Raw genomic sequence first — 20,509 nt, 5'->3', positions numbered from 1 at the left:
CTCCTGAGCACAATCTGTCTTATTGGGTTGAGAGTTGCATTCACTGGTTTAATACTATCAGAATTTAGTTATTTATCTCACATTACCATTTTCTAAATACAGCTGACATAAAGCCCATATAGTCTTTAAACATAAATGCTATTTGGATAATCCAGTTTCTCCTAACATATGCTCCATTCTTTGTGTGTGTGTGTGTGTGTGTGTGTGTGTGTGTGTGTGTGTGTGTGTGTGTGTGTGTGTGTGTGTGTGTGTGTGTGTGTATGTGTGTGTGTGTGTGTGTGTGTGTGTGTGTGTGTGTGTGTGTGTGTGTGTGTGTGTGTGTGTGTGTGTGTGTGTGTGTGTGCACGCGTGCATGTGTCTGTGTATATACTAACCATTTTTAAACACCTTTATTAAATTATTACTTAAGATATTGGAAAACATACATTAGCAGAAAAGAAAACAAACCATTTTAACATTTTATCCATTTATATGCATTATACATCATAAATCTTTTACTATTTTATAATTATCATCAGTCCCAACATTCCATAAATTGCTGAATTCCTGCCTTCCCTTAAACCTCACTCCTCCTTCTGAACATCATTCTGCATGTATTGCTTCAATAATTTTGATTTATTTCTATATAATTTTGCTCCTTCCCTTTTCTAAAGATCCCTCATTGAGTTCCTTTCTCTCTCTCTTTTATAATGTTCAGTATGTCAAATACAGTTGACTTATACTTTGATTTCCATTTTCTAGTAACTGCTTTTTTGGCAGCCAACAGAATTAAACATAATAAGGCTTTGCTATGCCTAGGCAATTTTGATCCTGTGCCCCAACTCAAAAGAATGATTTCCTTAGTTACAGCCATTTGCTCACCCAATATTTCTGATGGGGTACTCTGTAGAGAATTTTTAAAATCGGCCAACTCATTACACTCCAAAAATGTATGTTCACAATTATATCTTCCTTCCCCATCACACCTCCAACATTTCCTACCTACCTAAGGAAAAGTTCTTTGAAGTCTGCTTAGGGTATAAAAATACCTATGCAAAATTTGCCAGGCAAAGATCATAAAGCTTCAGGACTTTGTTGCATATCCGGGAGTGGAGCCAGATTCTGCACTACATGACCTAGGCAGTCACCTAGGGCCTGCTGGCTGGGAGGGAGCCTGCTTGCCAGGGGTGCTGCTGCAATATTTACTTTTTAGTTTAAAAAAAGTATGTCTTCTTTAAAAGTATTCTTTAAGGATGCCATCAATGTCACAGATCCCTGCGTGCATGCGTCAATGCATGCACACCTGCTTTTATTTGCTTCTTTTCCTTTCCGTGTCCAAGAACGGAATTTAAATACATAATGTTCCTGCCTGTGGATTACAGATGAAAGTGACAAATGTATCGGTAAGGTTCTTCCTGTTATGAATGAAGGGTAAGTGTGTGTGTGTGTGTGTGTGTGTGTGTGTGTGTGTGTGTGTGTGTGTGTGTGTGTGTGTGTGTGTGTGTGTGTGTGTGTGTGAAATGCCCTAGTTGGGAATGACAGGTTAGTTAATTTACCCTAATTAGGAATGGGAGGTTAGTTAATTTACCCAGTCTCAAGCCCTGTACCTTGGTTACAGGAGACAAGAGCCTAAATCCTCTACACCAACCATACTGCTCAACTTTTTAGCACAAGAAATCTGGACAAAGCTTTAAATAATGGGAGGACAAAGACTTAAAAATACAGATGGATTTTAAATATTACTCCTATAAACTTAGAATGTTGTTAGAATAACAGTTTTTATCTTAGTTTGCTTTTTCTGAAGGATATAAAGTCTGAAACTGAAATGTATGTGATTATTTACTGAATTCAGTCTTCTGTAGTTTGGGCGGCTGCGGTGGTGCAGCGGTTAGTGTTGCCGCCTCACAGCAAGAAGTTCTCTGGTTTGATCTGTGGCTGGGGTGCCTTCTGTGCGGAGTCTGCATGTGCTCCCTGTGGTCGTGTGGGTTTCCTCTGGGTGCTCCGGTTTCCTCTCACATCCCAAAGACATGCTGTAGGTGGATTAGACACTCTAAATTGTCCCTAGGCATAAGTGCATGCATGTGTGTGCCTTCTGTGGAAGCTTGGGTGCTGGGCTGGCAACTCGACACCATAAAACTCCACTGCCAATCATGAGCAGACAGGTGATCCGCTGTGGTGACCCCTAACCGGGAAAAGCCGAAAGAAGAAGTCTTCTGTAGTTTGCCAGAAAAACACAAATTTTAAGAGCAGACCAAAAAATATAAGGCAAAAATCTGGACATTCTGTGGAAATCTGGACAGTTAAAAGGTATGACACCAACTACCTCAGTGTGTTTTCAAGGAATTGTGAGCTTCAGTGCATTTTCAAATAATTGTGAGCTTTAGCGTATTTTCAAGAAATAGTGAGTTTCAAGGGAAGAGAGGTTTACTGCTGCTCATGCTAAGTCTGTTTTCAATGCGCAACTGTTTTGTTTATCAACTGGTCATTAGTGTGCTATAGAATTTGAATTTGTTAGTAGCACAACAAGCAGCATATTTGCTTTTGATGCAGTAAGCTGTGGTTTGTACTCCCACACCATATAGATGGATTGCTGATACTGTCTTGTACTTTAACAGAGGGTGGGGTGGTGGAGGTGCTTCACTCCTGAGTGTGTCTTCCTTTGGATGTGATGACTAGTAACTATGTACCTGTTGTCTGTTTGCTATTCATTCCATATTGCAATATTACCAGATAACCAATGTTTTTTTACTGTAACATAGGCAATTTATTATTCAGGGGCAGAAGGCACTGAATTTGTAGATGAAACACTAAAACATAAAGTTGTTTGTTAGTAGCAACCTCTTCTTTAGTTACAGATCTCTTTGATGTAGAATTATTCAAATGACATTTACTTCTACAGAGATTATGCTTATTGAATTATATTGGTGGGCTGTAATGACAGACGTTTGACTGGCTTTTTATGGTTGAAATTTTCTGTAAGGGCAGTTTTGTCATTATTGTTTCGTACTTTTTGTTTCATTGCTAACAGGAAAAATGTTCAAAACTACGAATTGAGAACACATTCTAACAAGCTGTGCTGTATATTATACCAGGAATACAATTTAATACAATCAGGAAGGTAAATCAAAGAACACATGTATGCATGCATGATCCTAAAATGTGTGCAAGGAGGCCTATGATTTGAAAACAGCTCAAAGGTAAACATAATCTGCCACTGGCCATATGTATTTACTTTGAATTTGGATTTCAGTGTTATTTCAATGAATGTGAGTTTCAAAGGCAAAGAAGTTTACTGTTAATGCTAAGTTTGTTTTCATTGTGAGACTGTATTCTTTTGTTTAGCAAATGTCTATCAGTGTTTGTGCTATAAAATTTGAAATAAAAGTTTTAAATTAAATCCAAATGTCTGTAATCATTGATGAAGTAAAGAACAAGTATTAACAGTGTTTATGGTAACTGAGGAGAAATAGCCAAATAATGGGACACTGGAATGACTGTGTGTGTGTGTGTGTGGGGGGGTGCTGCTGCAGGGGGGGGGGGTGGTGTTGGGGTGCTGTGGGCGTGGGGCATGCCTGATCCATTGCCCTGCTTAGGGCCCCATTTGACCAAGATCCGGTTCTGTTTGGGAGCCATACACATGTCCTCCCATTGTTTTCTTTTGAATTGCTTTTCCAGTCTCTTTTCACAATATTTTCTAACCTCCTTTGATAGATTCTTATAGTTATCAAACAATATTTTATGTGCCCTACTAATTATCCCTTTTTAACAGCAGCTTCTGTTCTAGATTCAATTAGAAACTGTACCAGAGCAGCTCTTTCACTTAAGATTCCCCTATCCATTTATCTTTGCCTGTACTCTGGTAACAATGCATGGTAGGGAAGGCAGCTTCTAGTTTGCACTCAAAATGTCTTCTTGACTTATCTCACTGTATTATCTTTCCCTAGTTATTTGGTTCTAATACCTTGGTTCCTTTCCCAGTTCTCTACAGTAAATTCCAGGGCCTTCTTGCTGATTTTCTGTAGCCTACTTGCAGTCATTTCTATTGACAAAATCTCCTTTCTCCATTCTTATGTTGGCTTAGTTCTTAGAATACTTTTTTTTGTTTTATGAATATAATATTCTGTATGGTTATTCTCCTTAAGGATCGGTGTCCAAAATCCCACTCTGTTTATTTCCTGAACTGCCCCCGCTTCATCATCATCCCTTTCCATTTTGAGTTATACTTTTACTTTATGTTGCCTAAGCTGTTGTGCTAAAAGTTTTTGTGTTGTGGCATTACCAAAAAACAGAGTTGCCTAACAGCAATCTTTTTAAAATCATACATATTTTCCAGATACTCCTTTATTTTATTTTTTTAGCATTTTGCATTTGCAACTCATCTTGTTCTTTGAGAAACCTCTTATTCTGCAATACGTTAATCTTTGGCAGCCCCTCTAAGTAATTTATATTACTTCTTAACCAAATCTGTCTTTTATTTCTACCTTGTTTTAAACTCCATTTTCATTTTCCCACTTACTAGCTATAACGTCCGAAGATATTTCTATCTTTCCTAATAGCTTGTGAATAATTTCCACTACCCATTGCTTAAATTCCTCTGTTTTTAACAGATAGGTGAGAAAGTACCAATGTCTCATTTTTACTTTATTATCCTGCATGTTTATCTTAATTTTCTTATTTGTGCATGATCTGTAATAGTTACTAGATGTGTGTTGAAGCTTTCGATTAAATGCACATGTTCCTGTAAAATATAATTTCTGTCTAGTCTAAGTAATTTTACTAAAAAAACAGGCAAACAACTAGTAAAAATAAAGAACAGCTTCGGGAACAACCAAACGGTCCAAGTATCATGTTTATTACCAAAGTGTTTAAAGTGTTTAAAGCGCTTTTCGTCAGCTCAGTCAGCTGACTTCTTCAGAAACAAAACCAATACAGAAATGTCTTTATATTATAAAACGTAAGCAATTAAGAGTCTCATTTACCTATATCCGTTTAAAATAACAGTTACCAGCTTTTTTCAGACTTGAAAACATAACTAACAATGGAACTTTACATCAATAAATGAAAATAAAATAAAATAAAATAACCCACAGTTACTCATGTTGACCAAGGGTTTAAACAGACAATACTAGTGTAAATTGTAGCAACTATAATACATTAAATAATTGCTAATGAAAAATCACTAAACAAAAAATGTTTAGTGAAGGTGTATTTATACTGAGTCACCTCCTAAGACTATTCCATTTCAGTACACTACTAATAGAACAAGAATCGTTTAGCCCAGGGTGACTGTAAGCATTTAACCTCACTTGCCAGGCTAGTTCTAATTCTTCAAGTTTGAGTGGTCTTGGACCACCCCTACAATCCATGTTTACATGGTCAATAGCCACAAATTTAAAATTGTGATTATTATAAGCAAAACTATGCTTTGCTAGGGCATTTTCGTGTTTGCATTTCTTTATGGCATATAGATGTTCGTACATCCTGTCCCTCAATCTTCTTTCAGTTTTTCCTATGTAGAAGGCTGGACAGGATGTACATTTGGCCAAGTATATAATAAATGTAGAATTGCAGTTAAATCTATATTTTAATTTGTATGACATACTATTGATCTGAAAATACTTTGTTTCCTCCACATGTCTGCAAAAGTTACAATTGTAACATTTTAACATCCCTGGTCAACACGAGTAACTGTGGTTTATTTTAGCTGAGCTGACGAAAAGCGCTTTAAACACTTTAGTAATAAACGTGATACTTGGACCGTTTGGTTGTTCCAGAACCTGTTCTTTATTTTTACTAGTCTAAGTAATTTATTGTACTTTTATTTTAAACACACCTTTATTGAATTATCACTTGTAATGTAGCAAGTTTACATTTATACAAAGTAATCAAACTGTATTAACAAATTAACATTAAAAACATTATACTCACATATATTGCTATATCATATAACATAAGCAACATTACATAAATTATTCAACTCCTGCCCCCTTTTTTAAATATAAAACATCTTTATTAAACCATCACTTACAACATAAGGAATCATGCATTTATAAAAATGAAAACAAACCACACCAACACAATCCTAGTTGCAAGCATTTTACATCAGAAACCATACTGACACACTCCTAGTTGCAAACATTATATATGACTTATAATCTACCCAATCATTTCCAGTCAAATATCACACAGCTTATTTAAGTCCTGACAACTTTTAAACCTCATTGCTCCCCTGTATGTATTGTTCCCACAATTCACATTTTTTCCTATGTAGTTTGCTCCAGGTCTATATTAGATAACAGAAAGTTATTTTTAGCAAACGCTCACATAAGCAAAAATGCCGGTAATCGAACTTGATATTGTGGGGGGCTACGCCTCCCACACCCCCCGCTAACTATATATTCTAACTCTGAGATCACATTACAGTGAGGAAAGGGCAAATATCCACTCCTCACTGTACCACAACCCCAAAAACACCCTTTTGATTCCCGGCATTTTCACTCATGTGAGCGTTCTCGGTTTTGTCTTTTCGTGCTTCTAATATAAACCCGTTTGCACCTACCCTTTTCTAAAGATCTCAGTTCCAGTTGTTTTATCTTTGTTACTATATTCACTACTTCTAATATAGTTGGTTTAGATTTTGATTTCCATTTTCTAGTAATTTTTTGGCAGCCACTATAATTAGACACAGCACGGCCTTACCATCTCTAGGCAATTCTGATTCTGTATCATAGCCCAATTTATTGTACCTTGAGGAATAATATGTACATTCTGTCCAAGTTCCTACCACTGAATTCACATCTTCAACCAAATATCTTCATAAATTTATTGAGAAATCCACCCACTTTCGTTATATTTTCCCTTCTAGAACCCCTGATACTTTCTCAATACTGCAAATCTAGTTCTAGTCCCCAACTATAAGTAATTTTCCCTGGGGAAAGCTGATTATTTCTTCCAAAATTCAATTAAGCTCCATAATAGCAGTTTTTGGTGGAATATAAATGTATGCCAACATAATCCACCTCCCTTGCCAATACCCCTTACTACCACAAATATATCATTATTGCTTTTTCTTCTTCTTTTATCACTATTGAAGCCCCTCTAGCAATTAGTAAAATTCCTTTCCTTTTAGTTATCCCTGATATCCATCCTGAATCCTCTCTTTGTCAAATTCACATGTTCATTTCTTTTCAAATGTGTATCATGCAGCAATGATATTTACACTCTGCATTTCTTAATATAATTCATTACTCTCTCCTTTTTTGTCTGTACCTGTAAGGCTATTTACATTCCAAGATAATATGTCCTGCATCGCTATTATGAGAAAAAAGCTATACTTCCCACCTATTATATATGACAGTTTATTTGAATGTGTATTTCCAACTTTTCTGTTACATGCGCACACTACTCTTTGGCAGGCTGATTCTTTACACAGTTGTTTCTTCTAATCTGCATTTGAATCTATGCTGCAGTTTTCAAGACTTTTTGTTTTAATGAAAACCCTCAACAAAAATACATTTTCAAAACACCCCCATTCCCTATTAACTTAGAAGGAATGCACAGAACTATGTACATACTGATGAGCAAAAAAAGGCTGAAGCACAAGGCTGAATCCCAAATTGTATAATTTATTAAGCGCTTTCATCCTCAAAGGGTAGGGCTTCATCAGAATAAAAAACAATACACCATGCCCAACTTAAATAGTACAAAACTCCACCCATCAATTAAATCTAAATGACATGTGTTCTTTAAAATAATTAAAGAAAAAGGAAACAAGAATTATTATAACATAAATAAGATGACAACACGTTATCACTTTAGTAGACATAAAAACTTCCTATTAAGTTTCCAAAATTTAAAATTTAAAATGGAAACAAGAAATTAATAAATAAGTCAACACTTACAACACAAAGGCTTCTTTAAGTCTCAACACTGAACTAATAGATACACTGTCATTCAAACCTGGGTAAACTGGGTCTATATTAGAACAATGAATAATTAAAATGTTGAATGCTCTAATGAGCAAAAATGCCAGATCTCGAATTGGTTATTATGGGGGGCTGTGCCCCCCACACCTCCACTAAATATATATACCAACTCCGAGATCGCACTACAGTGAGGAAAGAGCAAATATTCCAATCTTCACTGTACTGTGATCTCACAAAAAAACCCTTCGAGGTCTGGCATTTTCGCTCTTTAGAGCTTTTGACATTTAAATTATTTGTTGTTCTAATATAGACCCGGTAAACTGTGGCATTAGTATGAAGTTCATAGGTTCATAGGTAGGTACTAGGCTATCAGCCCAAGGGCATAAGTAAGCCTAGCCAACAAGTTTCCCTGGCTTATGCCATCCAAGAAAGTTATTTTCCTGTGCCCCTGTCGAGCAGAGCCACAGAAGTGATCCCTGGGGTGTATCTCCTATTGCCCATCCACTCATCAAGATTTTTCTTGAAGAGTGCTAATGAGGAACTTTGCTTGACATAGATGGGTAGCTTGTTCCAGAGTATGGGTAGTCTCTGGGACAGGAATTTATCCCTCCAAGCGTGTCTTGTTTATTGTGGTGACAAGGTTTAGGTCCCTACAGTGTGTAGCTCGGAGTGATTGGGATTTCTTTAGGTGTAGCATGTCCAACAGCTCTGGGTTTGACATAGGTTTATATGTTAGGCAGAGATCATCTCGGAGTAGGCGATATGCTACAGAGTAAAGCTGGAGTTTTTTGAGACAGTCAGTGTAGGGCATCTGTTTGAGGCCAGTAATCCTCTTTGTGAGGTACTTCTGTGGCCTTTCCAGCTGCTGCAAATGCCTTGTGAGGTACATTCCAAAAGGGGCGTTGTACTCTATAATGGGTCTAATGAGTGTCAAGTAGAGGGGAACAATGACCTCTTTTTTCCTGGATGACAACCCTTTTGTGATGAGGTGTGCCATGTAGAAGGATTTCCTGACTACTGTGTCAATGTGATTATCAAAGGAGAGACTGCTGTCCACCTGGGTCCCAAGGTCTCTCATCACACATTCAGCATTAAGTAAACTGCTGCCTATGTGATAGTTTATGGGTACAGAGTTTTTACCAAAGGGGATGACAATGCACTTTTTGGCATTGAGCTTGAGGCCATGGCTCTGACACCAGGCATCTGTAGGATGTCCACAGCATTTGGGGACTCGACTATGGCTCCTAGTTTGCAGTCATCTGTGAACTTTGTTAGCCAAAGTCCTTCAGTGTTAGCCTGTACTTCAGAGAAGTAGATACCAAACAGGAGAGGTCCCAGGACTGAACCCTGTGGTACTCCACTTGTCACTAGTTTGAAGTCAGATTTGGAGTCTGCAACTTTTACAGTGTGGGTTCTGTCAGTGGGCCAGTTGGCAGCCCATCTTGTGACATAGAGATTTACACCTAGTTTAGTGAGTTTAGTTATAATTCCAGAGTGAGGGATGGTGTTGAAAGCCTTGGCGAGGTCAAGACAGGCTGTGTGAACCACCTTACCCTCGCCTACGGCTTTGGTGACTGCCTCAAAGAAGTTGATCAGGTTCAGGAGGCATGATCTGCCTTTCACAAACCCGAACTGGGTGGGGTCCAGAGTTTGGAGGTTATCAATGTCTTTGTTTATGAGTTCCACAATGATACGTTCCATGGCCTTACAGACTAGGCTTGTCAGGCTAATAGGGCGATAGTTCCCAGTTTCAGTGGTGGCTCCCCCTTTATGGAGTGGGATAACTGTTGCTGTGTGATATTCAGTGGGAACAAAGCCTGACATGAGGCTATGACTGAATATGGTGCTTAGGTGGGGAGCCAGTTCATTCTGAAGTTCATGTAAAATGCAGCCTGGGATGGTGGGATGCTGTGTTTTTGGCTTTAGAGAGTGCAGCTTTTACCTGCATAGTTGCCACTGCAATTCCTTATATTCCAGGTAGTTATCTACTGGCCCACCCCTCTGCCCAAGGTCAACGTGGTCAATGATTATAAATTTAAATGAATGACTTCAATTTTTTGAAATATGTGCAAAAAGGGCATTTAGATCCTTTTTCTGAATGTCATAGATATGTTGGTAGACCCTTTTCCTAAGACAGTTTTTTTGTCTTTCCTATATAAAATCCACTGCAATTATGGCACAATGCCACATAGACCACCCCCTTGGTGCTACAATTAAATTTCTTTTTTATTTTTATCATACCATATTTCTCAAGCCTAATAACATAAGCTTCCAACATATAATTACACTGATGATAGTGGCCATACTTGGTCATCATTCCTTCCTGCCTGAAATAACTCATTTTTTCCAATATATTCTTCAGACATCTATCTTTTTTATATACTACCGACAGTTTCTGACCTACAATATTCATGTACTCTGTGTCAATATTAAAGACAGACCAGTATTTATAAATAATTTGTCAGACATCCCCAAAGCACTCATTATCTGTAAGAACCGAGGCTTTGTTTAGGTTGTCATTGTCTATGAAAACAGAGTTAGTTACAAATTGACCTTCTTTTGTACCTAATATGGGAAAATACTGTCCACTCAATCTCTTTTGGATTTCCTCACTAAAAATATTGTCCAAGAAAAAATCAGGGTATGCTCTACACTTTAGCATATCTCTCAAAACTTGACACTGAAGTTGGAATTCACCTAAATTACAGATTATCTGGGCAAGGCAGACACATTGTTCTTTTACCAAGGACTTTTTTTGGAGAACTGGGTGCCAACTGTCATAGTGCAGTAACATATTAGAATAGGTTGGCTTTCTATAAATAGTAGAATGAAAACACTGTTAACTGTGTCCTTTCTAGTAGTCATGTCCAAGTAATTTACCTTTTCATCACATAAGGTCATAGCAAACTTGAGAAAGCCAGTGATACTGTGAATATATTAAAAAAAAAGAAATCTAACCTATGTCTTGCGTCAGTCCAAAAATTATATCATCATCAAAGAACCACCCATATAATGACCAGCACGAACTATACCCAGAACTGATGACATAACTGGTCTCCCAATAGACAAGCACAATACTGGCAAAAATGGAGAACAAGCTGCCCCCATCACCACACCTTGTTTCTGTTTAAATAGCTGTTGTTCAAAGTTAATAAAGTTATTGTCTAAAACTACCTCATTGAAAACTCTTAAAGTTAGAATAAGAACGTGTTCCAAACTCAAATGGTGACAAATAGCCATAAAACCATTTGATACCTGTATCATGTGGAATAACAGAAAACAGGTCTTTAATATCAATAGTAACAAAGATACCTTCTTCCTTATATAAGTCATTGGAGACTTTCCTCAACAAATCCCAGGAATCCTTAAAACAAAATGGGTAGTCAGCTAGTACATTCTTAATCTGATAATCATAGTTGATTCAATTTTGTTGTTCACAACTGTAAGTTTAATGTCCAAGAATTCCACGTTATTGTCACAAATGTGACTAGTAAATTTTAAAAAATTAGTAGATTCTCCTAAAAAAATAATAAAATCATTAAAATCTTCCTTATTTCCCCCCAGAAAAATTAAAATATCGTCCAAGTAACGCAAATACAATAAAATCTTGTTCCAAAATCCACTAGTAAAAACACAGTCAGATTCCCATTGTGATAAAACTAAATTGGCATAAATGGGGGCACATCTTGCCCCCATAGCAACACCTTTTTTGTGTATATAGTAATTGTTGTTAAAGTACACAAAATTATTTTCTAAAACTAGTTCAAGCATACTCGTAAGTATACGATTGTCAGAAGAATTAGTTCTATTGTATTTGTTAAGACAATCTTCAAACATCTCCATCCCTTTATCATGTGGGATAACGGAGAAGAGATTGACCACATCTATTGTGGCCATAAAGAATTTAGACTTAAAATCAAAATTTTTTGAAAATTCTCTGACTAATTCTAAGCAGTGCCAAGAATCTCTCAAAATATGTGGTATACTTTTCAAGATCTCTTTACATTTTAAGTCTATATAAGCTGCTAATGCTTCAGTTTTTGAGCCTTTAGCAGATGCAATGGGTCTAATCAAGTGTTTAAATATGAACTGGATTTACTTATCAATATGTTTTTAGATAGAGGATATCCTCATGATTTAGTTTTTAACATTAGTAAAGAGGTGACAGTTATGAGGTTGACTAAATATAAACCTATTATTAATTATGAAACATCAGAAGGAATTATTCCACATGTTCCTACTTTCAGTAATGATAGATTTATAATTCCTTTTAACAACAAAACACAAGAGATTGTTGATTGTGTCCAAGAACTATGGACTAGTACTGTAGACACAAATGAGGAACTTTGTGGGATTTTAGGAGCGGTACCTAAATTTACATATAGTAAAGGCAAAAATTTGAAAAATTTATTTGAGAATAATTCTAACAGTGAACAGTTGAGACACTCTAAGATGAGCAAATGTGGCTCATGCCATGTGTGTAGATTTATTTATGATGGTCCATACATTTCTATACACAACTATGCAAAAACTTTGAAATGTCCTGGTCACTGCAACTGCAATTCCAGTATGGTTGTTTATGCCGCAAAATGCACAGCATGTGAAGCCTTTTATATAGGGAAAACCATTAGAAAATTAAAAACACGTGTCACAGAACATCTCAGTGACATCAAAAGGCATATATCTACAAACATGTTATTCAACCATACTACAACTTGTGGTAATTTTAAAAGATTTTTGTTTTTTGTCATTGACAAGATACCAGTTAATATACACAAAGATGGAGATGATAGAACACTGCTAGAAGCCAAAGAATGTTTATGGCAACTCAGGCTTAATGCCTGTAAATGGCCTGGTCTCAACGAACATGTGGCCATGTCTAGCATTTTAAAATTAATATCACAATTTATATGAATAAAGTTTTATATTTTGATAATTTTTATCTTTAATTTGAAGGGTTTATTTATGTAATTTTAGACCAACACTCGTACTTATTTATTATATCCATATTTTTGGAAACACATTTCATCATACTATTTTAGATTAATGCTAATTTACATCTACTATACATAGTTTACATTTATTAATATAACTACATTATTTATTACATGTATTTATTTATATATATTCTTATTTATTAACATATTCATACTATATATTGTTATTCTTATTCATATTTATATACATTTTATATTTTATATTGTAAATTAAAGTGTATTCAATATTCTTATTATTTTACTATTTATATTCATTGTATTCAACACACTACATTTTTAGGTCTTACCTACAATATTTGACATTATATCTCACATTTAAATATTTAAATTATTTTAATTCTATATTTTATGTGAGTATTTTTAAACATTGTATTTGAATATGTAATTGATTTTTTTAAAAAAATGTATTCAAATATACAGGTTTTATGTAAAACAATATTTTATTTCATTTTATATTTTAATTGTATTTTTCCTTTAAGACTAGGAACATTTGCATTGTAACTCTGATTAAGTTAATTGATTAACTGCTAGTCAATTTATTTTGAATGCACTATATAAAGGGATGACTTTGTAACGCATATTGTACTCTGATGATGCCCCCTGTGAGCGGGTGAAAGCGCTTAGTATTTTATTTCGTGGAGCATATTGTCCTGTTCATTTGTTTGGTCTTGTTTTTGAATATTAAAGGCTTTCTGAGGAATTCCAGGACTCAAGGTTTGCTGTTCTTTCTTTTCTTTATCTACTAGCCCACCCCTCTGCCCAAGGTCAACGTGGTCAATGATTATAAATTTAAATGAATGACTTAAATTTTTTGAAATATGTGCAAAAAGGGCATTTAGATCCTTTTTCTGAATGTCATAGATATGTTCCAAACTCAAATGGTGACAAATAGCCATAAAACCATTTGATATCTGTATCATGTGGAATACCAGAAAACAGGTCTTTAATATCAATAGTAACAAAGATACTTTCTTCCTTATATAAGTCATTGGAGACTTTCCTCAACAAATCCCAGGAATCCTTAAAACAAAATGGGTAGTCAGCTAGTACATTCTTAATCTGATAATCAATAAATTTAGCAAGGGGGAATGTTTCTGAAGCCTTAGCGTCCACTATTGGTCTGAGAGGTGGATCAGAATCCCGAAGATTGTAGGAATTCTCAGATGGATATCCTTTAGTTATACTGGGGGGGGGTAATCTGGTCATTTGTCAGTAAGTCTTCTAAAAGCAAGTCTATCGATGATACACTAGGTTCATCACATTCAGACTTGTTTCTTCATAGGTATCAGTAAATAACAAAGACATCTTATTGTTATGTTCATTGGTGTCCATAATTACTAGTCCCGCTCCTTTATCTGGCTTCACAGCCCTTAAATTTGGGTTATCACAGACTGTCCTAAGAGCCTTAACCTCATCAGATATTGAATTGTGAAAACTATTGTTCACCCCTAGTGTTTGACGTAATGCTTCATGTATTTCCAATTCACATAACTTTTCAAAAACAGTCACAATAAAATGTTGGGGTGGATTGAAACAACAGGCTGCACATACCTGTTATCCAGGCTATTACTAAACCCACACTCTTTAAAATAAAAAACAAAATTCAACTTTCTGGTAAACATTTTTAAGTTGATTAGTACTTAAATTATGGCTCTTCTCACAGGAACAAAAGAAAGCCCCTTTTCAAACAAATCAGAATAAAACAACTGCAGTGTTACATTACTGTAATGATAAATCTTAAAGTCACCCTTGGTGTACAAATGAAGTCAATAAAACAGTTTCCATCAGTCAATTCCAATGGGAGTTTCCCCTCCCCTTCCCTCTGCCCCTCCCTCTCTGGTATTGACCCCCTCTGTTGTTCCCATATTCCAAAGTGTTGTCCACCCTCCAGTTCATCAGTCTCTCTGACCTCCTCAGAGGGGGATATTCTAAAGGGTCCAAGTTACCTGAAAGTTCTTCTGTATGATTAGCATTGTTACTGTTGTTGTTAAGTTGATTACCACTCTCATACACTCCAAACTTAACATTCTGCTTATTAACAGGGGGTAGAGGGCATGCAGTTCCATTTTCATATTCCTTTTGATCCCTTAAAAGTTTTTTTACTTTATTAGCTTTTAAATCTACAAGCAAGTTGTCAGCTTTGTAAACACAGCATAATATTAGTTTTTCTTATGTTCAATGTTTGAGTGGTTAACTTCCGCCGAGAAATCAAACGTCTCATCCATCTCTCTCATCTCTCTATCCATTTATAAATATTGGTCTGTCTTTAATATTCACAGAGTACGTGAATATAAAAATAAAGTCAGATAAGGGAGGGGGGCTAGTAATTATGGACACCAATGGGTATAACAAGAAGATGTTGTCTTTGTCATTTACTGATACCTATGAGGAAACAAGTCTGAATGTGATGAACATAGTGTATCATCGATAGACTTGCTTTTAGAAGACTTACTGACAAATGACCAGATCACCCCCTCCCAGTATAACTACTTAAAGGTTCTCCATCCAAGAATTCCTACAATCTTCGGGATACTGAAACTACACAAGGAACTTAAAGATCCACCTCTCAGACCAATAGTGGATGCTAAGGCTTCGGAAACATTCCCCATTGCTAAATTTATTGATCGTCAGATTAAGAATGTACTAGCTGACTATTCACTTTGTTTTAAGGATTACTGGGATTCTTTGAGGAAAGTCTCCAATGACTTATATCAGGAAGAAACTATCTTTGTTACTATTGATATTAAATACCTGATGTTATGTTGTCCAATCTCACCTTCATTCATTGCTGGTTGGGTTCGGAACAGAGAATCGGTGCCGACGCAGCCTATACAAAAGCTTGAGAGCTTCCACCGGCTGGTGGCTACACCCTATCCTATCATGCTTAAGGAAGATTACCCAGATCTCGTTTGCTGCTAAACAAGATCGGGTGCTTCCATGCAGGCTCTAGGCTAAGTGGAATCTTTTCTTTTTTTGATTAGTATTGATATTACCAAAAACTGTTTATATTGTGTAGTACTAATAATTTAGACTAGTATTTAGTACTTTCAGAGTGTTCATTGCTGTTGATTTAGTTTTTTCTGGTGGCCGTCGTTCTACCGCTAGGCCTGTTTGTTTTTTTCTCCCTATCCCAGTTTTTGAACTTGTTTAAGTTAAGCGAGTTTTGTACTGATATTACTCTTATTTTCTTGTTTAAGTTGGAGGGCTCCCTTTGGCCTGTTTAACTTAGAGGGCTTTCTTTTCCTTTCCTTTCCTTCTCCATATCTGCTGTAGTTAGAGACTACTCCTACTGTCTTGTAGTTTAATAATATAGAGTTTGTTGGTTGCGAGTTAACCTTCATATATATATATATATATATATATATATATATATATATCTATATATATAAATATGGATCCCCTTCACTACACCGACACGCCACAAAGCCGACACCCAAAACACTGACACCAAAAGACCGACAACACACAATACCGTCAACGCACAAAACCGAACACCATAACACCGACACCCAAAACACCGACACCCAAAACACCAACACACAAAACGTAAACTACACATTACACACAACTATACATGCACTAACCTTAACCCAAACCCTAACCCTAAGGTCCGACACAACCGCACACTCACCCTACCCGCACCCTAACCCTAACTCACTTAATCCACCCCTAAACCTACAGTCTGTCACTATTGCACACATGCCCTACCTGCACCCTAACCCTAACTCACTTAACCCACCCTTAAACATATAGTCCGTCACTATCGCACACTCACCCTACCCGCACCCTAACCCTAACTCACTTAACCCGCCCCTAAAACTACAGTCCCTCACTATCGCACACTTACCTGTCCGCTCCCTAACACTAAATCCCTCACTGTATCGCACACTTACCGAGTCACGCTCACACCTTCCCATGTCGGTGTTTCGTCCGTTGGGATCTCACCTTGTCGATCATCTGCGACGTCGATCTTCTCGTCTCCTTCTTTAGAGTGTCGGCCTTCTGGCATGTCGGTGTACTGAAGAGGACCCATTTATATATATAAATATATATACATACATACATACGTATATGGGTCCCCTTCACATGGTCGACTTTTCATAAAGCCGACTTTCATATGGCCGAGACCATATGATCGACTTTTGAAAAGCCGACCATGGGGCACCGCTATCACAGCACAGTGCAGAATGGGAAAATTTCCCACTTCCGACTGTAATACGATCTCAGAGTTGGTATATTAAAGTTACGGGGGGTGTGGGGGCGGAGTTAAAGGTGTCTGTTGTGTTTGTATGTTTACTTTACATGGTCGGCATTCTGAAAGTCGATCATATGGTCTCGGCCATATGAAAGTCGACTTTCTGGAATGTCGACCATGTAAATATATATATATATATATATATATATATATATATATATATATATATATATATATATATATATATATATATATATATATATATATATATATATATATATATATATATATATATATATATATATATATATATATATATATATATATATATATATATATATATATATATATATATATATATACACATATATATATATATATATATATATATATATATATATATATACACATATATATATATATATATATATATATATATATATATATATAAATAAAAAGTTGGTTTGTTTGGTTGTGTGTTGACTGGTGTTAAGATGTCAAAGGATACTAAGAATCAAAACCTTCGGGTTTTTAAAAAAATGTGATAAATGCAATCAAAAATGTCACTGACTGGTGGACACACCAGCTGTGTGTATTGTTTGGGTGCTGTCCACCTTCAAGAATCGTGTTACTTCTGCCATGCCTTTAGTTCTAGAGTGTTGATGGAAAGAAGGAACAAATTGATAGCTATAGGCTTACTAAAACTGTCATTTTCAGAGGCTCTTGAAAAGAATCAGAGTTCCTCTAAAACTACTTAGCAATCCCCATCTTCCATATCTGAAAAATCGGGAAAGAGATCATCTTCTGCTGCTCCACTCCTGGAGCCGATGGAAAAAAACATGCCAAGGAATCATCTCCGGAAATTAAGGCTTTCGGGCCCAGGAAATCTCACTCTTCGGCTCCCATTGTGATTTCGGGGCCAACAGAGTTCCAGTTTCAGAGCCGGTACCCAGTCTTGTAACTGGTCTTCCCAGTTCTGAGATCTCCTTTGCTACAGCCAGTGAGGTCTCCAACCCTGTCCTCTTGATCCTCCAGAAGCCTTTTGGACGATGATGTGGAGTGGGTAGTGAAGAGAATTTTATGGATGCTGGGACTGGCCAAGATACTGTCGACTCCGACCCAGAGGGATTCGGGGCCAACCAATATCACTTCCCCTTCGTCGATTCCTCCTCTGACTAATGCTGGGGCTTATGAGCCAGAGTGCCTGGATCCAACTGTAGTGGAATCATTGGTGCCGAGACCTGCTCTGGCTTTGGGCCTGACTACTGCTCTCACCTTCTTGGTTCCATCTGATTTTGAGTGGTCTAGGAGCCAATAATCCCCATTGGGTCCAGTGAGGAGAGTAGAGTTGGACAGTTGTCCAACCCGAATCTAACCTTTGGGGCTTCGGCATGGGTGAGCACAGAATCTACATCAGCCTCTTAGCCTGCCGCCTTGGTTCAGACGGGGTCTACTGGTTCCTTCCTCGGACCCAGGACCCTCCTCGGAGCAGGGTCGGGGGGGCTTTTGAGGTGATATGGAGAGTGCTGTCACCTCAGACTGCTCCACTCTCAGGTCCAAGTACTCTTCCCCCCCAAAGCACCAGTGTCCGTCTCGGTGCCATCACTCCCACCCAGGAGTGGAGACCCAAAGCCCCAGGATGCCCCACTGGGTGAAGCGATCTCTTCCAAAACCTCTCAGGAGCACCTCTCTGAGGAGGTCCCTCAGAAGAGATTATGCAAGAGGAAGCATTTAGACTCCCCTGAGGAGTCTATCACTTTAGACGCGGACCTCGATAAGTCAGAAGGGTCCCCACGGTCATCCTCTGAGGATGTCTCCTTTGCAGACATCCTAGAAATCCTTAAACAGAGAGGTGACTGGAAGCCCATCAACCCTTCTGAGGATGAGTCTGTGTACCTGGAGGCATACTGGTCTCACCATGCCACCTCTTGGGTGTCTCTGCCTTTCGACCAACTCATGATCATAGTCAGTCGGATGGCATGGGGGTTTCTGGACTCCGTGGAACCTGTTCCTAGGAGGCCAAATAAATTCATCACTGCACCCTCAGATAGGGAATTTCTCAGTAAAGGTGTCCTGGTAGATGCTATGATGGTGGCGGCAGCCACCATGAAGGAGTTGTCTGAGACATCCTCATCTATCCATCTACTGAATAAAGAGTTTCAAATGACGGACAGATATGGAAAGTGTATGTTTTCTTCAGCATCCTTTGCCCTTAGGTCGTTGAACTACCTGACCCATTTCACTAGGCTTCAGAGGTATCTCCTGAAGGAGCTAGGAGATACCCTCCAAGCTACTGTAGCTGCGGGGGTCTCAGACAAGGTCTCCTCCCAGGTCTCCACCTTAAACTCTGTGGTGAACTCCTCCATGCCACCTACTTCCTATGCAGCTGATGGAATGAGTAGGGCAGTGGGTACAGGAATTTCCTTAAGGAGGCATTCCTGGATGCGCTTATGTGATTTCACAGAACCCTTTAAGTCTTCTTTTATTAATACCCCTTTTGATGGCTCGTCTTTGTTCGGGTCAAAAGTTAAAGAGACCCTAACCAGGTGCAAACAGGAGGGAAAGACTCTTTCTGCCATTGGAGTCCGTTTCTCCCTCCCTACCAGACCTTATCCCAAAGGTCAGAAGGGGGAGAATGTGGTTTTGAGAGTCCCAAAGAGATTTCCTGGATGCACGTGGTGATTCTTCCCCCAGGGGCAGAGGGGGAAGAAACAATGGAAGATGCTGACCATGTGGCAGAGGGGGTCCACAAAACCAGGGTGACAGGGATTCCTTCCTTGGTAAACCCTTTCAGCACTCCTGAGAGGAGGCCCGTCTGTCCATCTCTGGAGGCAGTCTGGGGTCACTTGTTGTTGTACCCAAACATCTGGCTAGAAATAAAAGACAAATGGGTACAAATGATCATATCCAGAGGTTACTACATACCCTTTTCCTCTCCCCCATTAGAAAAAAAAATCAGTCCCAGATGTTCCATCCAGTCAGAGGAATCATGCAGCTCTAAAGGTACAAAAGTTGCTAGAAAATAGAGTCATCCAAAATGTCCCCCAGACCAAATTGGATCAGGGACTTACTCAAGGTACTTTTTAGTTCTGGATCTCAGCAGACTAAACAAGCCCATCAAGAAGTCAAAGTTCCAGATGGTGACTCTGCAGTTGATACTCCCCTTTCTGGGGAAAGATGACTGGATGTGCTTGATAGATCTCTAGAATGCATACTACCACATAAAGATGGACAGGCGATCCAGGAGACATTTGCCTTTTGGCTGAGAGCCAGTCACTACCAGTTTTGAGCTCTTCCCTTTGGTCTCACTACAGCCCCCAGAGTGTTCACCAAATGCATGGCAACAGTTACGGGTCACTTGAGGTATTGAGGTATCTAGGATTCCGGGTGTTTCCGTACTTAGACGACTGGCT

The 20,509-nt window shown here is 37.9% G+C and overlaps 1 protein-coding gene across 1 annotated transcript in view; it reads right to left on the bottom strand.

Annotated features, from left to right (window-relative positions):
• The window catches only part of IQCD (IQ motif containing D), a 310,850-nt gene that overhangs the window by 1,390 nt on the left and 288,951 nt on the right, over positions 1-20,509 (bottom strand). The window lies entirely within an intron of this gene.

Source organism: Protopterus annectens, chromosome 4.part0 (genome assembly GCF_019279795.1).
Source record: "Protopterus annectens isolate FY-2018-M chromosome 4.part0, PAN1.0, whole genome shotgun sequence".
NCBI lineage: Eukaryota > Metazoa > Chordata > Ceratodontiformes > Protopteridae > Protopterus > Protopterus annectens.
This window is presented reverse-complemented; position numbering and strand designations above follow the sequence as displayed.